Consider the following 14,552-nt stretch of genomic DNA (forward strand, 5'->3'; position numbering starts at 1 on the left):
TAAGATACATAATGATGAATGTAACAGCCCAAAGGAGAAGTGACCACGTCTAGGATTTCAGTTGCATGTGTATGTTCCTCTCGTCTTGAATAAATTCGTTGTTGATTTAGCGTGTTGTGTTTATGAATTTAATCCACTTCCCACTTTGATACTTGTAAATGGTATTGCTTTTTTTTTTAATACATAAAGATTCAGTCAGTGGACGAATTACATTATTCACTAACGTTGCATGTTTTCATGGTACTGATATTTAGCTTCTTGAAGTTACTTACAGTTCAAAATATACATAGTTTAGAAAGTTGTAAGTCATTCGTCCAATTTTTCTTTTTCACTCTGTGTGTTAGACGTGTACTAGGACTGCTGATAAAATCTGTATGAAAACACTGAGCAGATGATAAACCTTCTAATCAAGTTATACAAAAAAGATCAACTCGTTGTACAAAGGTGAGAACTGAGTTTACTAGAAACCGCTGTAGTAAAAATGGTCGACGTTCCTCGTGAGAAAATTTCACGACTGAATGTGGTCTCAGAATTGCATAACAGTTTGAAAAGTTTTATTTCTTTTCTTTGAAGCATATTTTGTGTCTAGCTAAATCTATAATATGTACAATAAGAAAATATGTCACAATATAAGATTAATTGTAGGCAGAAAAGAAGTATACCACAAAGTTTGTAGGAATTAATAAACATCAAATAAAAGTTTATTCTAAAACCATAGCAACCATGAACAGTGCAGCAAACCAGGTGAGAGACGACCTACTCAAACTGACTCTTTCTTCCATCAGTGTCGCACAAGACACAAGAAAGCTGTACTTGTCAAATGCTAATCAGCTATTAGCTATAAAAATGCTGCTCTGTAAATAGTAGATACAGGTCCATATTCAAATTTCGTAATAAGAAGTCGTTTCATGCAGCAGAGGCCTCGAAAACACATACGTAGCTTTGAGTTGCAACTGCATATAGACTTTTAAGAACAACGGAAAAAATGACTACACACGCAGAAACCACCTGGATGTTGACTATTTCACGACAAACTTGGCCTTAAGTAAGAACAATATGAAAACATGAGTTTTGTTTAATCCGCCCCCTCCCCCACGAGAATGATAAATAATATTTACTGGCAGAGATAATTTTGTTTTCCACATAATATCCCTGAATAGTTTGACATTATCTCACGCTGTATCGTAAACTGTGTCTATCAACTTTGAGGAAAATCTCGAAGCTATTTCGTTTCACCCCTTTCGCTCGTCATAATACCTGCTTACACAACAAATTTTCTTAGAAGTATGGTGCCTGACTTGGAAGATGGCTTTGTTAAATATGCCTCACATACTGTTTTTCAATAACGAACGTAGAAGTTAAGACGACCAAAAATATTCAAGGAGCATAGGAAAGAGAAAAGTGCTGCAACTAGTCACACTGAATCTCAGCTTCTGTTGATGGTAAACTTGAAATAGTTTACGGCTATTTTAATTCTTCTTTTCTAAGAAACTGAGGCTGGTTGCACTGTTTACAAATCTGCATTCACATAGTAGATGGACTTTGGAAGCAAAGCAACACAAGATCGATGAATCTAGGAAGATATAAGCATCAGACAAGCGCAGACACAATTTGAATAATAAATTGATAAGAATGTACGTCTTCAGCACAGCACTGTCCGGGAGTGAAGCATGAGTAATGTGGAAACCTGAAGAGACTCGAAGTCTTTGAATGTTAATTTAGAAAAAAAAAAAAAAAAAAAAAACATGTTGAAAATTACATGGACTGGTAAGAAATTGGCGAAGAAAGGGATCTATGTAAAATACTTTTTTGAAAGATTGTAAGAAATTCCGAGTTCAAGGTTGTTGTAGTACTCTCGTTTAACGTTGACATCCTCTGCCAGAAATAAGTAACGGAGGAGGACTGCCTATTATTATGAATGAGTAGTAACGCAAGCTACCGTATACAGTGTGGTAAAAAACAGTCTGAAAAGTTTGTAAGGGTGTTGCAAGGGAGGCTTTTGCTGAGAAGCCGTTGGTGAGAAAAACTTTGATACTCTGCGCCGTTTCAGATTTAATCAGAAGTGAAATTCACCAATCACGCCGGCGACAGTGTAAGTTAAATCACCCTGCTAGAGACATTGTTGCCAAATACGTTCTTCATTTCGCTTCCTCTAACCGAACAAAATATATATATATATATATATATATATATATATATATATATATATATATATATATATATATATATATATACATTGCACGGAAGCGAGGATCTAACTTGCTGCCGTTCAGTGGTTTCCCGTATTTTCTATCTCTCTCTCTCTCTCTCTCTCTCTTTCTACAGTTAACCAAACAAAGAACACGTTTGGCAACGCCGCCTCAGGCAGGCTTCTTGGATTTGCGTGGACAACGACCTGGTTGGCTAACTTCAGTGCTAATTAAATCTGAAAAGGCGCAACGTACCGAATTTGTTTGTTAACAGTTTTTCTCAGCTGAATCTACACTGAAACACCCTTACGAGCTTTCCACGCTGTTTTGATCACCCTGTATATCTGGGACGTCGATGCTTACTCTAGGGTACCGAAATGAAGAAGCAAGTAATTAATGTAATTCTCGTCTCATTCTTAGCCACCATGCGTGCGATATCGACTGCTGGAATACTTTTCGAACTTTATGAAGGCCATAAAACTGACTTGTGTAACAGTTGAACCCCAGTAATACTGCTCGACTACACAGTAACAAAACTCAGTTCCCATAGCCATTCATTATCCACATCTGTTGAGGAATTGACTAGAAATCTAGGAACATTTAGAGGACGTGAGGAAGAATGGCGGAGGGACACACTGCCTTTAAATCAATACGAGGTAACTCCCAAGTAAGGTAAAACGTGTTGGTACGAACAAAGGGAGAGTTGAAATACAGAGATCACTCTCGAAAATTACTCGAACTAACTGTACGGTTCGAAATGAAACACACTTGAACCCTTTGCGAAATTAACGCAGCAGTTTCGTAACTGAAGAAGAGTATGTGCCCTCACTCACACAAACTGTACAAAAGCATGTTCCGAGGAATATCCGTGCTTACCACATTGGGGGTCCAGCCAGAGACTGAACATCCCAAGAGGCCAGCCAATGGTAACTACCCTGAGGACCCCTTCGGGAGGGAAAGGGTGGATAGCAAATCGTTCCGGGAGCCAGAAGAGTGCAAAAAGTGGAACAACATTGCCAACAGCTGAAATAGACCAGTCAACGACGGCCAGCGTGAAGACTATCCTTACTCAAGGAACCGCGGTGGATCTCACTACCAGTATTTAGAAGAGAAACACACGGGAACACATTGACAGGATAAATGCATTTTTGCGAAGCATCACTGAGGAGGTCTAGCGAGGTTTGTACCGCACTATCACAAAGTACAAGAAAGTGCCTGTTTCCCTCAGCGGCTGATTTGGACTATATACACCCACACATTCATATTTGCAGAGATTATTCTGTGATAAGGAGTACATAACGAGGGAGCTGGTTGTTGCACAAGAAGAATAAATTTTGTCAAGCAATGTGAATTCTCTTCCTAATGGGTGTACAAAAACACAGAAACAAAACCAAATGTGCAGCACATAAATGAGTTTACCGGAGAACACGTGCAAAGAAAATAAAAGACGAAGTTCAGGTAGACAGCCATCTATCACAATGGCTAGAAGAATGGTAGGGCAGAATAATTGAACAAATGATAAGACATCAACGAATTACTTCTCTGACAGTAGAGGGAGCCTTAGACCGCCTGTACTGTTTAGGAAGTCAGAGATTCAAAAATATCGAACAAATAACTGAGAACGTTGGGTATTAGTACTATTCGGAAATGAAGAGTGTGATCAGAAGTAGCGGCAGATGGCAGATCTAACCATTTGGAAGTCTGATAACATATCTCTCACCCCTCTCCACTAAAAAAAAATTTCTGCAGAGCCATGGAACTGCACGATAGTAAAGCAAAAACATAAAACAAAAGTCCTATTATGCTATTATATTTAGGGATAAATCAGTAACAGATGGTATAAATATCCGACCGTTATATGTTGTACTGCTATATTACCTATAAGGATATCGTAACTGTTATATACCGCTATTCTCATCAAACAACTGGAAATGAGATACCACACACTGCCGAAATAGAAACTTTTAATAACCTCTAATCTCTCTCTGTAGCATATTATGCTGAACTACACTAACGAAATTAATTTTACCTACATCGCTAAAGACATGAAAAGACAATTTTTGCACCATTCTAACACTTCAGTAACATTACATGCAGCTCTCGGCCTAGCCTTCAGTAAGGAGAGGAGACAATGCTAAAGTCCACACTACCTATCATATGCATGGACACTGCCTCGCATGTGCATGGTATCGAACACTTTGCCATGAAGTGTCATACGCGAAAAGAAATGAGCTGCTGTTTCCACACGCAGTTGACAGAACATGATGTCGTAGATCTCTTTCGCATATCTGTGAGTGATCCAAATCTCGTTTTGCACGACGCGGAACTACCTGTGTCACGCGATATCGTGCACAAGTGTGAGGCTTTGCGAGTTCCATGTGCTCTGTAGATACATACGCATTGCTTGTCAGGCTCTAAATCGCCACTTATTAGATAACAAAATGCCATTCGATCAGTAGATCGTTCCATTAGTCGAGATCCAATCAACGTTTTACTTACGCCAAATGTCTTCCACCGCTTCTTTCTCAAGGTTCAACAGGTACCCGCCATGTAAATAAGTGTATGGAGGCCGTTCATTACCTTGGAAAGTAGATTTATAAGGCAGTCTACGTCTTATGAAAGTTCGCTTAAAGTTGAGGTGAAATTTTCTGGCTATTCCAACAAAATATGAGAACTTCGAAACTATCATTTAAATGTAGTTGGTTTAAAGGTCCCTTGCGTGATCATATTTGATAACGTATCCTTGTTGAAATCAACTGAGCCGCCGCGAATGCTTGTAAAGAGCGATTTAACGAGATTTTCAACGTCGTGTAGTTAGTATATCGCATTGCTGGAAATTTTTATTACTTACATCCAGTAAACTGCATTGCTGAGACATTGAATCTCCTTTACCAGTAACTAATTTTACTTTCGATCCACAGATTTACGGCTTTAGGGTATTCGGTATTTGATACACATAGCGAATGTGTCTAGGTGACTGGAACGATGTGTCTCTCTTCCCGCAATCATACCGTTACAGTTGTAGACTACAGGGCTAGAATAGCTGATAGACATGGGCGTGCCAGTAAATCAAGTACGCTTAATGTTTACTCAACCTAGTAGCCATTACAGTAAGTCACAAGTTGCAGTACAGATCTCTATAGTATTAAATTGGTGATCCCCTGATGAATTTTAGGAGCTTTTTTTACACAGGTTTTGATGTCTGCTGCTTTCAGAAATGACGCTTTTTATTTGTAGTAGCCGGTGTTGAGTTACAGGCGTTCTAACATCAACATAACTTACTTTCGAGTTAAGTTGGTAAAAAGTGCCATTTTTATGATGGATTGTCGTTAAACGACAGAACTGGTTTTAACTTACATGGTCATTTTACGCGAAATTTTCTTCCCTTTCATGTTGCTGTTTTGAGAATTTTCTGTCGGATGTATCTTTTATGAGTTATAAGCAACAAACTGAAAAAGTTCAAAAATTTCTTGGTTTTTCAGCCCTCAAAAGTTTAGCATAAGGCATAAACCCTCGCAGACTCATTTAACTCTTATTTTGGATGCCTAAAGCCGATTAAAATAGTTTCCGGCTTGTCCATATTTTTTTACCAGCAGAAGTTTAATTTGCTTACACTACAGACATCTTGCTGGTTCTGCGCTTCACTTTAAGGCAGTTTGCTGCCACATGTGGAGGATTTTTGCGTTCTCTGTGTTTGTTAGTTTTTCTTTTGCTACATCTGTGGGATTCATTTTCTTTCTTTCTCTTTTTAATGCGAACATTTTAGATCAGCCTTTACCGTGACTGTTATTGACATTAAATGAAACAACAGTAAACTTGTTGTTTCATTGCCGGCGACGGTGGTCTAGCGGTTCTAGGCGCTCCGTCCGGAACCGCGCGACTGCTACGGTCGCAGGTTCGAATCCTGCCTCGGGCATGGATGTGTGTGATGTCGTTAGGTTAGTTCGGTTTAAGTAGTTCTAAGTTCTAGGGGAAAGTCCCATGGTGCTCAGAGCCATTTGTTGTTTCATTTAATTATTATTGTCTGTTGTGTGTTGTATGATATTGTTCAAATGTCAGAAGCCAGATCACCAAACGTATGACTGGAGAAGCTCGACCTGGGTGAGTGTCGTAAGATTTTGCACGTTACGTAACGTACCTGCTTCGAGAAAGAAAAACTTAATGAGATCGCGCTTCTTCCAGTTAACGAAGTGATGAAATAAACAGCAGCAGCTCTCAACATAATCGAAAATACTGCTGCGAAGATTGGCAAGGAAATGTTGGAAAAAGGAGAGGAAGCTGGAAAACGCTCGAAGTAGGAAACTCTATGGGGAAAATCATTGTGTGGGAGAGTGGATTAGGTCGATATGTTTATGGTTATTTCCTCGAAACGAAACATCCGACATTCGGTAAATCGTGTTCCTTGAAATTTTCCTGAAGGACTAAAAATTCCTCTCGAACAGGCCATGAATTCCCAAAGGTACCGACCGGCCGCCGTGTCACCCTAAGTCCACAGGCCTCAATAGATGCGGATATGGAGGGGCATGTGGTCAGCACACCGCTCTCCCGGCCGTATGTCAGTTTCCGAGATCTAAGCCGCTACTTCTCAATGAAATAGCTCCTCAGTTTGCCTTACAAGGGCTGAGTGCACCCCACGTGTCAACAGCGCTCGGCAGACCGGATGGTCACGCATCCAAGTGCTAGCCCAGCCCGACAGCGCTTAATGTCTGTGTTCTCACGGGAACCAGTGTTACCACTGCGGCAAGGTCGTTGGCTTTCCTGTTGGACTAGTTGTAAATATTTAACAAGTAAACTCGCCGAACAGCTGGTCAAATGTGAGGATTTATTTTATCTTATTTTCGAAACCAGTTTCTCAATTCAATATGCCATCTTCAAACCCCATAAGCACCTATCAAAAGCTATCGATATTGGCATACATCCGTTTCTGGATGTCGTGAATTCCCAAGATCTTCCTTCTAAGACTTGACTGCCGGACTGGTATTCAAACTCGGGATTTCCTGCTTACTAGACAGTTGCGTCAACCACTGAGGAACACGGGCAAAGCGTTTATCGCAACTGCACGGACTAACTGGGCATGCCTCTCGGGCGCCCCACGTTCCCAACTAGCGCCATATATCCTTAGTCCTCACCCATGTCCTCCATGCTCGCTACTTAGAGATCCCACAGGAGATCGCACGTAATTGTGCATCCGCACTGAATTTTTGCATCGACGTGAGTCATTCATATAACCGATTCGCCTCGCTGGGCAATTAATCCACCAAATTCGGTGCGGATGCACAATTATGCCCGACCTTCTGAGGGATCTCTAAGTAGCGAGCATGTAGGACATGCGCAGGGACTGAGAGATGGCACTAGTTAGGAATGTGGAGCAGCCGAGAGGCATGCTCAGATAGTCCGTGCAATTGCGATAAGCGCTGTGTCCAGGTGTCGCAGTGGTTGACGCAACTAGCTGGTAAGCAGGAGAAACCGGATTCGAATCCCGCCCGACTCACAGTTTTACTCGTCGCTACTGATGCTGCACCAAGTCTGATGCACCTGATATCAATAATACCTTGCCTTGCGTTTGCTTTTTCCGCCCTCGTTCTTCAACTTACACAAAATTTACTTAGCTGAAAGCTCTTGATGGAGAGGGAAGAGAAAATCATAAAATATAATACCAGGTTAATTATAAACCTAGTGATCTGTTTCCCGCAGTAAAACGAAACGGATGACCGCTTAGCTCTTGACACACGAATAGAGTATTGTGCGTCACACTTGGCTCAAAATATCTTGTGTTTGAGATCTTTTGAGAGTTACGATTTGGAGCAGTTGAGCCGAAGATTTAAACTAAAATGAAAATATAGTGCTGTTTCTCCAAAACACATTCATGCTAGATCTGTATGCATTGAATAATTTGAGACTCCGTGTGTTTTGTGGAGGACTGGAACTCTGTTCCACACCTGCACGTTTCCTACAAAAGTAACAGTTCAAAAGCAGTTTTGAACGAAGTGAAACTGGCACCACAGAGCGCTAGTGTTTCTGGCAAGCAGAGAGGGAACTACACGTGAGGTGGGTGGAAACACAGCGAATGCAATTTGTGCTGTTGCACTTAAATTCGAACGGCACTTGTGCAGTGTCATCAGTACATTTCATATGTTGGGCGTGGTCGGAATAGCGTATTATGTCGGAGGTAACTGAATTACAACATGAGCAAATTTTTGGGGCTCATGTGGTGGGTGCTTTCGTAATCAAAGGAACCGAAGTGTTAGGTGTTTCGAACGCACCATATCGAAGATTTATACTGCATACTGGGATAAGTGAAAACATCATCCACTAAGTCACAACTCGAGCGAACGTGTGTGTTAACTACAGGGTGTTTCAAAAATGACCGGTATATTTGAAACGGCAATAAAAACTAAACGAGCAGCGATAGAAATACACCGTTTGTTGCAATATGCTTGGGACAACAGTACATTTTCAGGCAGACAAACTTTCGAAATTACAGTAGTTACAATTTTCAACAACAGATGGCGCTGCGGTCTGGGAAACTCTATAGTACGATATTTTCCACATATCCACCATGCGTAGCAATAATATGGCGTAGTCTCTGAATGAAATTACCCGAAACCTTTGACAACGTGTCTGGCTGAATGGCTTCACATGCATATGAGATGTACTGCTTCAGCTGTTCAATTGTTTCTGGATTCTGGCGGTACACCTGGTCTTTCAAGTGTCCCCACAGAAAGAAGTCACAGGGGTTCATGTCTGGCGAATAGGGAGGCCAATCCACGCCGCCTCCTGTATGTTTCGGATAGCCCAAAGCAATCACACGATCATCGAAATATTCATTCAGGAAATTAAAGACGTCGGCCGTGCGATGTGGCCGGGCACCGTCTTGCATAAACCACGAGGTGTTCGCAGTGTCGTCTAAGGCAGTTTGTACCGCCACAAATTCACGAAGAATGTCCAGATAGCGTGATGCAGTAATCGTTTCGGATCTGAAAAATGGGCCAATGATTCCCTTGGAAGACATGGCGGCCCAGACCAGTACTTTTTGAGGATGCAGGGACGATGGGACTGCAACATGGGGCTTTTCGGTTCCCCATATGCGCCAGTTCTGTTTATTGACGAAACCGTCCAGGTAAAAATAAGCTTCGTCAGTAAACCAAATGCTGCCCACATGCATATCGCCGTCATCAATCCTGTGCACTATATCGTTAGCGAATGTCTCTCGTGCAGCAATGGTAGCGGCGCTGAGGGGTTGCCGCGTTTGAATTTTGTATGGATAGAGGTGTAAACTCTGGCGCATGAGACGATACGTGGACGTTGGCGTCATTTGGACCGCAGCTGCAACACGGCGAACGGAAACCCGAGGCCGCTGTTGGATCACCTGCTGCACTAGCTGCTCGTTGCCCTCTGTGGCTGCCGTACGCGGGCGCCCTACCTTTCCAGCACGTTCATCCGTCACGTTCCCAGTCCGTTGAAATTTTTCAAACAGATCCTTTATTGTATCGCTTTTCGGTCCTTTGGTTACATTAAACCTCCGTTGAAAACTTCGTCTTGTTGCAACAACACTGTGTTGTAGGTGGTGGAATTCCAACACCAGAAAAATCCTCTGTTCTAAGGAATAAACCATGTTGTCTACAGCACACTTGCACGTTGTGAACAGCACACGCTTACAGCAGAAAGACGACGTACAGAATGGCGCACCCACAGACTGCGTTGTCTTCTGTATCTTTCACATCACTTGCAGCGCCATCTGTTGTTGAAAATTGTAACTACTGTAATTTCGAAAGTTTGTCCGCCTGAAAATGTACTGTTGTCCCAAGCATATTGCAACAAACGGTGTATTTCTATCGCTGCTCGTTTAGTTTTTATTGCCGTTTCAAATATACTGGTCATTTTTGAAACACCCTGTAGTTGTGACAAAAAGCCATTGAAGAGAACTGACAGTGAGATGAAAACTAAGAGGACGACAGAAGAAAAAGCCACTGCGGGAATGAATCCTGTCGGTACCAGAACAACACGAAGAGAGCTCCATAAGCAGAGATTTGCAATGCGAGCTGGAAATCCAAAACTTCTCATCACTGATGCAAAAGCCCGTCGCAGGAAAAACGTGGTTCCGAAGTCATAAAACCGGGACTACAGAGCACTGGAAGAACGTCTTTTAACCGGGTGAATCTAGTTTTACACGATGGATCTAGTTTCACACTGTTCCCAACTTCTGGCCCAGTTTGTATCCCAAGAATGGTACATGCCGAGGGTTCCTGGCAATTTACGCAGCCATATCGTGGTATTCCATGGTCGTTCTGGTTACTCTGCAACGTCCCATTACTGTCAAGGATTGTGTGATCATTTTGGCTCATCGCGTCCGGTCCATGGTACAACGTTTGTTCGCTAATAGCGCGCCTGTATTCGAAGACGACAGGGCCCCTGTTAACACAGCCCGTATCGTCCAGCATCGGCCTCGTGAGCGCGAGGATGAATTATCGCATCTACCCTGGACACGTTCCCCAGACCTCAATATAATTAGGCCTTCAGCCGGCCGGTGTGGCCGTGCGGTTCTAGGCGCGTCAGTCTGCAACCGCGTGACCGCTACGGTCGCACGTTCGAATCCTGCCTCGGGCATGGCTGTGCTTGATGTCCTTAGGTTAGTTAGGTTTACGTAGTTCTAAGTTCTAGGGGACTGATGACCATAGATGTTAAGTCCCATAGTGCTGAGAGCCATTTTTGAATTAGGCCTTGAAGGTTTATTCTGCAGAGGAGCGTGCGTTATCGCTTTCAACTTTCATAATCGTTATCTGATCTTGCCACTATTTTGCACACTTTTTTTGTAGGAAGAATGGTAAGTTGTTCCAGAAACCATAAGGGACCTGTATTTATCCATTTCGAGATGGCTAGAAGCTGTTTCGAATGCCATCGCACATGACATAGCAATGATTTGTGTTTTCGATGTTTCCAAATTTTTATCCTACCGCTGTCCCTAAGCAGTAGGAGCGTCTGAAGAAGGAATTTGCTGTCAACTTGTAGGAAATACGAAATTAAGAAGAAGCTGTGCGCGACCTGCGTAGCGAAAAGACCGAAGAAAGAGAATTCCGGTAAAACCAGTGCACCAACTGGCCGAGCTCTCACCAAGAAAGGAATCCTGCTGGTCACCGACCATCTGGAAAAACAAGAGACCATCGCCATCCTGAAGGATCACCAAAGTATTTAATAGTAATGACAACGACATATAAATGTGTCAGCTTATTTTAGGTTGACATGGCCCAATAGCCGTAACATGTAACATGCTTACGGAATTGCATTTTTCGTTCTGTGTAATCGGCCCAATATCAACATAGACAACGATTTTGTTAAATAATTTAAAAACATTATGTATTTTTCAGCTTCACTTGATAATGACCTAAGACCGAAATTGCAATCGTGAAATAAAGGAAGTGTTACAGTCACTGGCGTAAATATGATGTATTTTATAAAGTTCCACATGACTGTGAATCCCAGGTATAAAACGTTACATAATGTATGGCTGCGCCCAAAATTCGTTCTCCTTTTTTGATCTGCCAAGGCTGATGCAATCCACCACGATTTCCTCTCTCGTATCCTCTCAGAATGACACCTAGACCTATCGTCCTTATTTATGTTTTCCGTATGTTCTAATCTCTTTATTCCTCCAAAATTTTTGCTCTCTATGGTTCTCTTAAGTACCATGATTTCTTCTCATGTCTTTTCCCGCCGATTCTTCAAGAAACTCTTCCAGTCAGTCTATTTAATTTGTATGCTTGGTGACATCGCTCTGACTTTTTTTCCGGATTTCCACTCAATATACGATTTACGTCCAGATCCACATTCTCAAAAATTTCTTTACCAAGTACTATATTTCATACTAATAGACTCCTGTTTGTGTTGGATGCTCTCTTTGTCCCATTCAGCAGCTCCTGTCTGATTTCTTTCATGCACAGAGGGCATCACAGTGATCAATCAGTATCTCCGGTGGATATCTTTTCATCCTCAGTTTTAAACTTAGTTCTGAATCTTTCTTTGTATTAATTGATTCTTGATATACAAGTGCATCAGTAGAAAAGACATCCTTTTTAATCCAAGTGCTTAGTTCTTGGTCTTCCATTCTTATTGTTCTCTCTTAGTTCTTGTAAATTTTGTATATTGCCGTAGTTCCCTAAGAGGTAGGTAGTAGATCGTCTAATCTACACCGCTTACGACGTCGTATCGGGCTTGGCACTAATTCCACTAATTGCTACATTTGCCCTCACAGTTTCTAACACGACTGGGGCAGTTTACCGTACTCACTCCTCATTTCTTTCAGTATGTCTTCCTCTTCCATCTCACTTAATAAACACATTTTCCAAACGTCTTACTTATCTCGTTGCACATTTCGAAAGTGTTCAGAGTCAGCTTCAATGCCCAACGATGGCTTGTGAGTACTACATCTTGCTTCGCAAAAAGTACTCTGGTTTCCAGTGGTAGTACTTTCAGCGAACCCATGCCACTCCTGGTGAAGAACTGAAACACTGCTAAGGACTTCCTCATGTTTCACTTCGACCCACAGCAACCTGGAAGCAGAGAAATCCCATCACTCCCCCACCCCACTCCAAAAGATCTGCTGTTGCACAGAATTACAAACATCAACCCTAAAATACCTAACTCACACACAAACGAACATAAAAGACAAAACTTCTTACCCCTATTTTCATTTCATTCTGTAATAATTATTACCGGTGTTTCCAAATAACATGTACGCTCTAACTCAAACTATACTATTCCCTCTTACTTCCTTGGCCTTAACCCATACAGACCCTCCTGCACAGGTTGTGCAATGAAACACATTTGTACGACTTCGTAATTACAGCGTGACGTTTACCGGTGACGTTATTTAAACTACGTGATATGGCCCTTGGTAACTAATCGCAAATTTCTTGGCTTTACGCTTCGAAACGTACGGGTTCGATAACATTACCAACTTAACGATTTTATACGGCGGTGACATGGACACACGATTCCTCAACAGCTCTTGGCGTTCCAGGGCACTGATGTTTCCTCCATGTACAGGTTTCTAATTTTCCCTCACCTTTTTAGCAACATTGTTAAAGGATTCGCTGTCCTTGCCATTTCTCTGTCCTATTTTGGCGAACGGTGACGGAGCGCACCTCTCGTAAACTACCTCACTTCGTGGCTGCAACTCAAACTATTGCAGAATGGACTTTTGAATTATATGCACTTAATACGTCCAGCGGAGTGGAAGGACTGGACGGATTGAGGTTCGCATCATTCACCATTATTTATTGAAACATATTTATGCAAGAAAAATAACTAAAATTCAGGTAGATTAACAGGATTACAAACAACACTCTGAACTTTTTCAGTTTAAGAAATTACACACTTTAGTTTAATGGCAATTTAAGTAAGGCAATAGTTAAAGACCAAAGCTATGTCTGACCAGTTCTTAGATTGCAGATTCTAAATTTCCACCTTTACCAACCACAAATCAGAATATGGTTGAACAAATGAACACACAATTAATATTTGGAAACAGATTGCTCTTTAAGACAACATAGAAGCATAAATTATTTCAAAAGTTAAAAACATAAATAGCTATACCGAAAGACAGAGTAACTTACAGCAGGCTCGAGACAAGAAATTCTTGAAATACATCTCCAAAGGCATCTAAATAGTTTAATAAAGTAAACAGGTGCACAAATGTATAGAGCTTCCTTCAGGCAGTCAGGGCAAGTTGCCTTAAATTTCACCCCAATGAGCATTTCAGCAATTAATAAGAGAACGAGTGTCCATAGATTGATGTGACTGCATTCAAACAGACAGTGAAAATTCTCTTAAGATATATTGCAGAGAACACTTAAGTGATTCAGTAAGTGCACGTGGATGCATAGCGGCTCAAGAACGCCATTTAAAAAAAAACGAGCAAAATCAATAATTACTACTCAGAACCAACTTGTAGCAAAAGGTAAATATATAAACAGATAAATAAATTAAATATGATGGTAGTATCTGTTACCGAAAGAACAGTTACCGTGGATGACCATGCACGGGGAACATGCACGGATAAGTCCCTGCAGACGCATTATCCTCTGTGCCCACGGTGGCTCAGATGGATAGAGCGTCTGCCATGTAAGCAGGAGATCCCGGGTTCGAGTCCCGGTCGGGGCACACATTTTCAACATGTCCCCAATGAAGTACATCAACGCCTGTTTGCAGCTAGGGTGTCCATTTAATTATCATTTCAGATAAATAAATAGAAGAGAAGAAAATGTCAGCCCATGAAATCAGTTAAATAACAAATAGTTTGAATAATCAAATCTAGTAAACTGTAACTAGCCCTGAGACAGAGAATAAATTTCTTTTATTCTTCAG

The 14,552-nt window shown here is 41.5% G+C and overlaps 1 non-coding gene across 1 annotated transcript; it reads left to right on the forward strand.

The window, feature by feature from the left end:
* The first annotated feature begins 14,273 nt into the window (after positions 1-14,273).
* Positions 14,274-14,348, forward strand: Trnat-ugu (transfer RNA threonine (anticodon UGU)). The gene has a single exon. It is a non-coding gene; the product is annotated as a tRNA-Thr (tRNA).
* Positions 14,349-14,552: the final 204 nt, after the last annotated feature.

This window comes from Schistocerca nitens, chromosome 2, assembly GCF_023898315.1.
Source record: "Schistocerca nitens isolate TAMUIC-IGC-003100 chromosome 2, iqSchNite1.1, whole genome shotgun sequence".
Taxonomy (NCBI): domain Eukaryota; kingdom Metazoa; phylum Arthropoda; class Insecta; order Orthoptera; family Acrididae; genus Schistocerca; species Schistocerca nitens.